The following is a 12,233-nucleotide window of genomic DNA, read 5'->3' as shown; positions in this document are numbered from 1 at the left end:
ATACTCAACTAAACAGATTTATGTTGGATCAAACCCTTTTAGCAATTCATATAATTTGTATTTCCCCTTTTGAATATACCAGAGGATTATAAATCCTAAAATAAAGACACAGTGTCCTACATTACCCAAGTATGCCTATCATCACTTAAAAACGTGGAGCTTCTAAAACGACCTACTACATAATTGCAGGTATTTGGGGTAAAGGAGAAAGTTTCCTTTCACACACATGCTTCCTTGTAGCCAATATGCTTCACTAGACGCTCTGGCCACAGAAAGGACACTTTCTCTACACCTGCAAAAAAGTGGTTTCTAAGTCTTTATGTGATGTATACAGACATTTTTTTCCTTTTTGATATCATACATGCTCGTTTCTGAGTCATACTAAGGAAATAAAATATTGGTGATGCCAAAAGACATCAGGAGGCAATATTCTAAAATTGTCAGTGACCCTAGGACACCATATTTCTCTGGTCCAAGTGAGCTAGCTCTCATTTTAAAGTCTGATTGTAACGTGGAATTCAATAGAACGCTTCAATAGATAGCACATAGCATTCAGATGATGCTCATCAGCTTTTGGGGGTTGAAGCAGGCAGCAGACTGCATTCCTAGGACGCTCTCACTTAAAATCTGCCTAGAAAGGCCAGCACCAATTTTCCAATCCCTTTATCTTGCCTTCCCCTGAAGATTTCAAGACAGTGCTTCAAATTTTACTAGAGTCATAAATCATATATTTACCTTCCTGCGACTGGTTTTCAAGAGAGCCAGAGTTTTTAAGGTTTGTCTGCCGGATGTATTATGTTACTGAAATATAGAAATGGCTGCTGTGCACGCCAGTGGTTAGTAAAACTCAAAGGCGTAACATTATCTTTCTCAATTGATTTGAGGAAAGAATGTTCATAAAATATATACTGCTTTTGGTTAGACGCTGATTTCTAAATAAACAGACTCAGCAATGGAAATTCTAGAGACAGGCAAAACAAAACATGCATTAGTAAATGTACGCTTTAAAATCAACTCTCTCACAATCTTCGCCTTTCGTAAGCTTTTTGAAGATTGCAAAGTCAGTTGCATTAAATTTATGATTTATAGCTGTTCTAATTTCACTTCTTTTTCGGTTGTTGAAGGAAAATCTGTTAACTCTTCTGAACTATTTCTCCTCTATTTCACAGCCTCTGATTTGCATCTCTCTGCCTAAAAGGGCACTTCACTGCAGTGATCTGAAGGCAGCCATTTGAAAGTCAGGGAAGGACAGAAAGGGGAAAGCTTTGCTACAACAAATCTCCCAGTCCTTTTGGGCCCTAACAAAATAGGAAATACTGGCGATTAGGGGATTGCATTGCCTCCAACAAAACAAAACAAAACAAAACAAAACAAAACAAAACAAAACAAAAAACAAGTGCTAATCCACATCACATAAAGCCAAACTAAGTGGGGCTATCTTGTCTAATTTGCAACGAACTGGGGTCAACTAGATTTTTATCTCAAATACAAACTGGGAAGGAGAAAACAACAAGAAAGGAAACGCCACAACTTGGTTAGATCCTGCTTTTCACACAAGATTATATGACTGATAGCTACACAGGATGCTTCCAGAAGATTACAAGGCCAAAAATAAGCAAGGAAATATGGCTGGCCCAATGTTCACATTTATTTATAAAAGAATAGCGCTATCGGATACACAGCTGCAGTACACCAATAGAAATGTTACAATTGCATCCATATTTTCCATTTAAATTTAGAAAATAAGATGCTGTAATTCTTGAATTATTGTCCGGATAAATGTTTGATCAGAAACCACCTGAATACTATGTAGCTTTTATTCACTCACCAGTTTCTTGAATGGCCTACCACAGGCAAATTGAAGTATAAAGATACCGTCCCTGCCTTCAATCAGCTTATATTCTATTTGGGGAAAAATCCATATATGTGAAATATTTGGTAACATTTCAGTACAAAACGAAGAGAAGGCAGCAGATAATTAACAAATGAATCACAGGCAATATAAGTGCTATAAGAATTCTGTAGGGGAAAAAATGGTCTCTGAGGGCTGACAATATGCTTCGGGGCACAGGTGTTTGAATTAGAAAAAAGATGCGTTCTGTCACTTACTGTAATTCCACAAAGTAACATGCTTAACTTCGAGCCTCAATTTCATCATCAATAAAATGGGAATGATGATAGTATCTGCCCCATAGGATTATTATAAGTAACTGACACATTGTATGTGAAAAGATTTTGTAATCTTTAAAGAAGCCATAAATGGCCATTGAGGAAGGTGGTAAAAAGAATCACCCAAAACTGTTACCATTAATTTGGGAGAGCAGAAACGTTAGGAGGTTGGAAGGGAACATGATTAACTTTTTCTTCACATACTTTCTATTGATTGAACTTTTATAGTGCCCGTGGCACTAATTTTGTAACACAAAAATTAAAGCTATATAAATACTATCTGAAGTAGAGAGTATAAATACTATCTGTGACACCATATCTGGATGTCACAAAACACTCTATTGTAAACACTAGTAACCCCGTTCGTCTGTAAGTACAAAGAAACAAAACAAGTCCTGGTTTCAATTTGAGAATTTCTAAAGTCATAAAAATTTGCCAAGCTTGGGAATGATAACCAACTGAAATAGTGTTTCCTTTCATGACATTTTAAGATAGAACAAATTTTATAGTCACCCCAAACTATCCACTGATTCAAACAATCACTTTGGTCCATGTGCTTTGAAATAGCAAGTTAAATAACATCAATTCTCAAAGGCGAGTCTTTGTTGTGCGTAACTGTGCTTTCTAGAGCCCATCATATTTCAGGTATTTAACTGATAACTTCACAGACATAGAAAAAGTCCTCAGGCCATTTCCAAATGAATACCAACAGACTCTCCACAAAGGCATGAAAGATTTTTTTTTAGATTGAGTTTGATAATAGATTAGCATTCTTTTTTTTTTTTTTTTTTTTTTTTTCTGGAAAGGAACAGATTAGCATTCTTAATATTGTAAGTAAGTGTGAGCTCTTTGAGGGCAGGAATCATATCTTCTTAACCCTTATATGCCCAGTCCCTGGCATTGTGACCAGCATATGAGTCGGCAATAATATATATTTGTTGAGCTATTTGAAGGAAAGAGGACTCTAAAGCGTGTTAGTCAACTGGAAGCCCAATGAGACAGGTACATGTGCGAAGAAGGGCAAGACCTGTATAGTTGTATTCCACAAGAGATCATTTAAAATGCTTCAGAAGCTGTAAAGACAGTTATAAATTTGAGTTCCTTGAGTAAAACTTCATAAAATCCCCTATTCAAGAGAGGATCTCTCTTATATTTGAGAAACTATAGATGTGCGAACTAAGATGAAATCATGGAGCAGTACGATCAGAACCACCTTTCCTCCACCTTACCTAAAATTTCCAAGGCGTGTGTCATCAATATAAATAGAAGAAGGCAGAGGAAAGGCTTTCACTATTTGTGGCGGAAACAAACCCACACCTGGAATGCTGGATTCCTGGCTGACTATTGTCCCATTGGCTCGTGACTCCTCTATGATGACTTGTGAACAAACATATGGACACTGAACAATGGCAGAGTTGGCATCCACATGTAATGAGACTATTAGGTTGCATGAAGTCACGCTTGCCTATTTCCAGTATTCTACAAGCAGTGACGGGGGGAAAAGGAGTTGAGGCATCCTGGACTTGCTCAAACACTACAGGAGAGGCCCTGGAGACACCAGTTTGGAAGTACAAGTACAGGGATAGGAAGCAATCCCTCTGATGTCCACTGATAGTTTCAATCCCTCTATGAATGATGTACCCAATGCTAATCTCTCTGTTCCATCCTAACCTGCTGGATAATTCCTTTTTATCTTATTTAATCTTCCTCCCCAGGTGACCAGGGCTTGTCATAACTGTAGATCCCATTAATGGTATGTTAATTCACGAGAAGACATTTCACGATAAGTGAAGGCTTTAAGGCAGTTCTCTCTCACTTGAAGCTTCTTAAAATATTTAACGCAATCTATTTAAAAAAGAGGTAGATTTTTCTGCCTCTAAAAAGTATTGCATAAGTCCAGTAGAAATGAATTGCTTTAGTAGTAATTCTTTAAAGATTACTAAGTTTCATAGTTTGGCTACTCAAATTATATTTGGAAGCTACCTAGGAATTTTCTCACATTTTGATCTCTGGAAGGGCAATTAATCAAGCTCTTGTTTGAAGTAACTCAAACTTTAATCAGAATTCTATGGAGGGAAAGTCACAGGGCTATATACCCGGAATATTCAACAGTATATATAATTGAAAACAGCAACAACAAGAAAAGAGAAGTAGATGCCAGTGGGCTGATACGTTATAACCTTTGGTCAAGCGGTACTTGGCAAATTTCAACAGACTTAGTTAACCAGAGATAAAACTGAGCAATAGCATACCATTAAAACAAAAGTATTAACACAGAATCAAGAATTCCCAGTGAAAAAGAATGCTGGACCTCAGAGGATGGATCTACCAGAGGCAATTTGTTAGGAGACTGAAGCTGTTATTTCATAGCGGAGGTTTGAAATCAAAACTTTAAAGTTTCTTTAGGTCGGACTATATAGCACGGCATTCCGAGAGCCAGCCAAAATCGCTGAGGGAAACGAGGAAGGCCACATGTGGAACTAATTACTCATGTAGAGGCCATGACAAAGAACATTTCTCCAGACTTTTCATGGGGGCTTCACTTTCAGGAAGTTGCTATAATTACTGTTCAAGTCTAGAGCAGCCTGCAAGCCGCTGACAGATCCAACAGACGAGGAGGAGGAGGGAAAGAGAGAGAGAGAGAAAAAAAATGAACTTATCTGCCCTTTTTGACGAGTGAAATACCAGAAAATAAAGTGCCACAGGGCAGCTCAAAAAAGTTTGCAAATGAGCCCTCCCTTCCAGTGCTCAACTTTCTGTTTACTTTTTTTTTTTTTTATCTACCCTCTATCTTCAAATTACTTTTCTAGTCTGGATCGGACAGCAGATTTGTACTTCTCCACTAGCTCACTTTCAGTTGGCCACAGCAGAACTGTACATCTCGACTCTTTTTTTACAGCTTTTCCATACTGAGGCCCACTTCCTGCCCAGTTGAGGAAAAAAATCTGGCCTGAAGATGAAATGACTGCTTAACATTACACTAAAACATCTGGTACCATTTTATGCACAGACCCATGTCTGAGAGCAGGCGATTCTAGCGGTCTCTCCAGCGGCACCGCGCATACCCAAACCTCCCCAGGGTGACATCATCCCATATATGGACTCTCCAGCCCAGCCCTCCCCCTTTTCCTGGTCCTAAATTCATTGCCAGTTCCCCAGTCTGCAGCAAATGTGCCACGTCAAGACTGGAAATCACAGCCCTTGAGTGTGTCTCAGTCAGTGCAGCAGAATTCAGGGGGGATAGCCGAATGCAACCCCTGGTGCAGGAAGGGAGGCTTTTCCCAAAGACCGGGACAGGATTTTAAGTACACAGATGGAAGCTTCTGGAGATCCTGCTCCGTCGCCCCAGTGTTCAGACTACCTGTTCAGGACAATGCCGTTGTACAGTAGTCTGCACATTGGTTAGACTGGGCAGGGGAGCACAACGCCACGGACGGCTGGGGACAGAAGTTGCTGTTTCCAAGGAGAAGACTTCTGTTTGCTTTTTCAAATCTCATACCCAGTGTTTTTCTTCACAGGTTTTGCACACTAGGGACCAAGAAGCCCTCGGGGACACCGCTGAGAAAGGACTGTTGGAAAGAAGACCTGTGGGTAAGGCCTCCTTGACTGCTCACCTGGTCTGTGCCCAGGAGAGCCGAGGTGGGGAGCCAATGATTTGCGTTCACATGCGAGAGAAACAGAGGTATATGTGTCATGCGAAGCAATGCATTTAGTTTTGAAAGAGTAACAATATGTGGTATATAGCCATTTACTGTATGTTAGTTGATTTCTGAAGATCTAGAAGTCAAGTATATTTTTAAGTTTAAAGTTTTTCTTCCTTTAAAATGAAATATGAAAAGACTCCAGACACTTAAGAATAACTTAATGAGGCTAGTTGTTAATTGTTGAAATTAATAATACAAAGACCTAAAAACTTACTTGAATAAGGGCTGTAGTAGAACTTTTAACCTCCCCGGGACTGAATCCATTTTGCTTCAAAGTAAAGAATATTGGCTATTTTTACAATGCTATCTGAAGAGTGCTTTTTTTTGAAAATTTACGTACATGATAATATCTAACAATAAAAGAAGAGGCTGCCAAGTTCTTGCCCACCAGACAATACAAATGGGACTGACCCAGAAAAGAGCGCCAACCCAGAACCTAGTGAGTCAGCAACTGATTAAGTCACAGAATAGAAGAAACCTCTGTCTTCGGATATCCCAATATACATCTGTGTCACATTTTTTTTTAAATCAAAAAATGGTTGATAATTGCTGGTCAGCTGAGACCTCATGCCTATATTTTACAATGCTTCTATTTCTCTGAGCATTTAAAATGATAAGGTACTTTGTCTAGAAACCCACTGATAAAAAAGGAATTTGTAAACGAAGGCAAAGTTTTCTTTGGTCAGTTTCCAGCTGTCCTGGAGGTGAAGGGGGATGGGTGGGGAAGGTGGGAGGGAGGAAAACCCTTAAGCTGAATGAAATCCCAATAGAGAGAATAATAGAGAAAGTCTGGGTTGCAATATGATCCTTGCTGAACTTTAAAGGTGGGTCTCTTAAAGAAAGTTCTGGAAAAATGTTACTGCCTCACCCCTAATTCCCTCAACCCCCATTTATATCTACTCCCAAACAATTCTATATAATGAAAACATCTGTTCTATAGTTTTTTATGAAAAAGTGGATGTGATCCCTTTTTGTCCTCCTTTAAATTTTTTAAAATTACAGTGATTTCTGAACAAATCCTTTTCTAAATTACACATTTTGCAACAATTCAAAATTATCACAAGTTCTCTTTTGCGACCCATTTTATTAAACAAGGTTCCCCAAGTTATCTTTCGTGAAAACAATCTACTTTTTTAAATGACCCTTTTGATCATCCTCAAACTGGTGTAAAGTACATATAACCTTTTATTCATGGTTTTTAGTTAAAATATAAAAAGCATGGATAAATTTAGTTATCTTCTCCACTTAGATGATATAGTAAAGTCTTCCTTTGTTTTTTCTATTGTGACTTAGAGGCTTCCATATTAATTATTTTTAATAGAACAAGAGATATTTAAAATCTATATAGTTTCTTTTACATAAGAAAACAAAAAAAAAATCCTATTAGGTAAATACAGAAGCTTATTTTCTCCGATATATATTTTTACTAACTGAAGCAGTTACTAAAGAAGAAAGATAGCTATAACGGGCTTTTTTTGGTTTTTGGTTTTCGTTTTTTTACTCTGTAGAAATGACAGAATTTCATAACTTGCCTTCATTCACGTATATTCAATTTAAATGTCTGTCTTCATCTTAAATCGCCTTTTTGTTTCTAAGAAACCAACCACAATTGGTCGCCCACCAAATTTCTCCCTAGGATGACTTTTAGTCTGGAGACAGAGGGGACTCGATTGTGTCCTTGGCATAAATACAGGAATAGGAACATAAGAATTAATTTGTAAGGGGGTAGCCGAGGAGTGCCTGCAAGTGCTTGGTGGAGTCCTGAGGACCCATTTTTGATGCAAGCTTTAAACAAATGAAAAGGAATCACACTTACTTTTAAATTGCATGAGCTAAATTAAAGATCCAAAGTAAAACTCACTTTATAAACTCCTGCTGACTGAAGGCAAGGATGGTAGTTTAAGCAGTGGTATATATACCAGCACGTATACACACATATCATAAAATAACCGTGTCTATTTCCAGGGTAATTAGAACAATATTTAACTTTATTTTGATATTACTTTATAAGGAGATATACAAATATTTTAGAGGTCATGGGATCTATTCCAGAGGAAACTAACCAACAGTGACATCTTCAAGTAAAACTACCCCTGGATATGATGGTGAGTATTAAAATTAAACACTGTACATTGTCAGAAAGAGAAAAATGTTTTCAGGGGTCTGTCCAAACTGCAGTTCATTGAAGCTGAGTAGTTGTTTTTCGTTTTAGTGCGTGGATGACTGGTAAGTTAGGCTAGGTACTGGGTTAAAAGGAAAACTTTTTCTAGTATCTAAGAGAAAGGAAATTAAGGGCTTTAGACTCAATACCATCAATTCCTAAGTGAAAGAGGATCAATATAAAAGTTTATATTTTCAAAACCTCATTCCCTTTTTTAAGCCAAAGATCTCAAAATCAAAGAAAGTTTGTTTACAATGGGACCAAATTTCACACTGATCACTTTCTTGCAATTAGTCAATAGGTTTAACATCCTTCCTGCTTGGCATTTCTGTCTTTCGGCCCAGATAATGTGTTTATGTTTTTAAAAGACCAAAATATACTGTCTACCCCCACCTCTCGCCTTACAGACCACCCAAGTTTTTCACGCCGTGGGAAAAAGTTTAGGCATAAAACTTCTAATGAAAGAATTTTTCCTTTTTTGTTCTTAAGGAAATTTAAAAAAACTACAACTTGATAATGAGAAGAAGTTCACTCATCCACCAGTGTCTATCCTTAGTAAAGAGAAGCCAAAGCTTTCAATTACTCTACAAGAGATTTTTCTCTATAAAAACAACCCTTTTCCTCTTTTCTAAAGAGAATATCCCACCCATCACAATAATGTCCAAATAATAACTAAGCGACCATCACTCAGAAATCTCAACTTAAAATAATTAGAAGGTCAGGCTTTAACCTGAGAGGAGACAGGAAATTGTCTTCAGTGAAGACAGAAACTTTCTTACTTGGTTTCTTCTATCTTTTTACCTTAATGTGCTACAAACTATGTAGATAGAAATATTTACCCATTTTTGAAAGTTTCTTATTAACAAGCGTTATTAGTTTTAATAAATAGAGATGATGAGGTAAATTAAAGAAAATAATTAAATATTCATTTTGAATTTCCTGACCTATCGTGACAGCCAGTTTCCTGAAGCTGCTTTGGCTGAATTTTGCTGTAAAGGACTTAGAAGATAATTCTTTCAATGCATTTTTTTCCCTTAAGATAATAAATAGAAGACAAAAGAAAATGAGGTGTAATAACCATATTAAAAATTACATGTTATGATAATAATGTAAATAGCGCTTTTATATTTTAGCTAGTATTTTACGTGATAGTGGATTGATATTCACTCTATTTGGAAGATTGGAAAAAAGTCTTAAATGTTTTTTTCAGCCTTTCATGTTTTTAACAAGGTTAAAGACAGGTCCAATAGCACTATAAAGTGTGCATATGCAACATACTTACTACAATTATAGTTTAAAAATCTATTAGAAACATGAATTATCTAAAAGTCTTATGAATAGAGTACATATTTTTCAGCAAGATTTTTTTTCTCCTTGAAAAATAGTTACGGTTTTTCAGGCTCAAATATTTTGGATATCTTGGTTTAATAGAACTGTTTCATATTAAAATATAGCATATAAACTCACAAATATTTCTTTCTATTTTTTCAGGTTGCATGCATCATTCCTTTAATTGAGCAGAGTTAACTGGATCAAATTATTTATGGGAGAGAGAGGGAAAGCTATACAGAATTACAGTAATTTTTAATTTCCACCAATATATTCTTTGTAAGTGAATCACTCTAAATATTTTCTGTTACACTGAATGAAGCAACAATAACAAAATAGTTTCTTAAGGTATTTGTTTTTGCATACTCTGACCTTGTAATTATCTAAATAGCAGCCAAGTTTACTGACATTTTTGATTCTATCAGAAAAAAAAAATTCTCTACTCAGAATGATGACCAGAAACAGAATCAGACATTTATTTTCTTTAAATCAAATAAATGGAAAATTTCACTTATCAACTAATTGTACCATATCTAATTAATGCATAAAAGTTCAGATGTGTAGAAACTGTGATTTTTTTTAAGTCTCTACAAACATCTTCCTCTCCATAAAGCTTCTACTTGCTATTTTCTCATAATTTTATCATTAAAGGGAAATAACAAACTATGTGTTTTCTTTAAAATTCTTTGAAAAAAACTCCAAGGCACATACTCCTTGACAATAAGGTTTTGTTTTGTTTTTGAAGAAATCCCACTTACTGGAATTTTGACTATCTAAATATTTTGGTTTTTAAAGGGCAGGGGAACTTGTTAAATACCTCTATGAATGTGAATTGATCATTTATATTAAAATAGCCAGAATTATTCTTGAGTCATCAGAATTACATTTCTCTGTTTAACACCATTAACTCTTTCTTACACAAATTATAAGAAAATTTTCCAAAGGGTTTGGTTCTACTTTTTGGATATGAAATGAAGTTTCCTTTTCTGTGTTTAAGGTATTATTTTGTAACTGTATGGTACCATCAATGTCCACAACACATTCTGAGCATCACTGTGTGTAACAACTTTTAGTTTATACCCTTTTGATTCATGGCATGGCGCTGTAGTTAATTAGGAGAAGCACGTAAGCTCACAATGGCTTTTTATCTGGTTTTCACATCCATACTTAAAAACTTTACATTAAAAAGAATATGAGAAATTTAAATAAGTTCCTGTTGCTTTATGGAGTATTGGCAAAAATACATTCCCATGTAAAATCCCACTCTCAAAGCATCAGATACCAAAGTTGGCTGGTTGAACTGCCAGATACATTAGGCTCATAAATTATTTTGAAAATGGCTGCCGTTTCCATGTAAATGACAAGTTTCTTTTTCATGGGCTATGGTACTTATCTACTACAAGAAACATGTATAAACATAGTCTTTATCTTTAACTTCAGTATTAAAATATGCAGAGTTTTTGTGAAGAGGAAAAACATCTGGTTCAATTACTCTGAACTCTGACTGCATGTGGGCCAGTAATAATAATATGAATTGGATTTAAGAATAAACCTTATATTTAATCTTTTGTTTTGTTTTTCCTTAAAATTTCGATGTGAGTTTTCTGTCACGTCAATTATCCATGTTAGCACATTTGGAACAAATGTAAAAATGTACATTCTGAATAAAGTCAAAAGTCTAACTTGTTTTAGTTCCATAATGCTTTAATGTTTAATTCTATTGTGTGTTTCTCTCCCTTTCCCCTGACCCTCCAAAATCACCAAATCTGGAAAACAGACTGATTGTATCTGCCCATGAGCAAAGGAAGCCCGAAGGAACCAAGGGCCTGGCTGGACGGAGTTGTCATGTGACTGCCTGTCTACACTTGCTGTGCAGAACATCCGCTCACCTGTACAGCAGGCACAGACAGGCAGTCACACGACAACCCAGCCTGAATGACAACCAGCCATTGAAAGAAAGCAGCCCTCACACCATAGCATCTACACCAAGAACTACAACCAAAATGAGAGGCGCGGGGGCCTGGGGTTTTAATCTGTTGGTTTAATACTTAATTCGTATGTATTATTATTATTATTATATTTTGATTCAAATATTGAAACCCACCAAAAGTAAAGTGAGTGGTGCCTATGAAATATAATAAAACCCATTTTTGAAAATGTTCCTTTGCTTTCTATAGTTCTCTTTTCCTAACTGTTGTCAGTCACTTACTACCCTTGACATTTATTGTACACAGCTTTGCAGCACCCCATAATCAATATGACAAAACAATATAACTTCAGTCTGATGCTTGACAGAGAGCAAATGATTCTAATAATCCTACTCCAAGAACTAAGTTTAGTTTTCTATATCATGACTTTTTAAGAGAGAGAAGGAGAAAAGAAAAAGAAGAAGAGGGAAGACAGAATGTTCTAGGGAATCATGTATTTTGAGTTAATAAACTACCAGTTTGGGTCTGGGCAAAACATAGTGAAAAGAGTATTTCCAACATAAGAGTTGCTTCTCCTCTGCCGATATATTGAAAATTGAAATTGAAGCTCTGATATTCCCAGGTGTCATGGCACATCAAGATTTATTACTGTGTTATTGTTTAATTAAGAAGGAGATTACACTACAGTTCGAAAGGTGGAATTTACCAGACCAACACATTCACTTGGAATACATGCTCCCATTCACTGTAAACTCTGAAACTCTTGAGATGTTCAGGCAATTCAATTATTTTCAAAAAGAGCAAGCAAAGGGATTAATGGTGATATCAATATTTTACCATGTCTTTTGAGGAAATGCCAAAACTTCAGTTTACATACTGTGAACTGCAGTGAAATGATCAGGGTTGTCTTATGTATATGAATGTTTCAAACACTGCTGGGCA

General features: G+C 36.1%; 1 protein-coding gene and 1 long non-coding RNA gene across 12 annotated transcripts in view; one reads left to right on the top strand and one right to left on the bottom strand.

Annotated features, from left to right (window-relative positions):
• The window catches only part of DNM3 (dynamin 3), a 573,673-nt gene that overhangs the window by 243,398 nt on the left and 318,042 nt on the right, over positions 1 to 12,233 (bottom strand). The window lies entirely within an intron of this gene.
• On the top strand, positions 4,170 to 11,525 carry LOC132686039 (uncharacterized). 2 transcript variants are annotated; one of them, XR_009613405.3, is made up of 3 exons: positions 4,937 to 5,760; positions 7,885 to 7,978; positions 9,526 to 11,525. It is a non-coding gene; the product is annotated as an uncharacterized LOC132686039 (long non-coding RNA). The 2 variants fall into 2 exon arrangements; XR_009613403.3 differs by having other exon boundaries at positions 4,170 to 7,978.

Source organism: Panthera onca, chromosome F1, assembly GCF_046562875.1.
Source record: "Panthera onca isolate mPanOnc1 chromosome F1, mPanOnc1 haplotype 2, whole genome shotgun sequence".
Lineage (NCBI taxonomy): Eukaryota > Metazoa > Chordata > Mammalia > Carnivora > Felidae > Panthera > Panthera onca.
The sequence above is the reverse complement of the archived record's forward strand: the minus strand, read 5'-3'. Positions and strand labels throughout refer to the sequence as shown.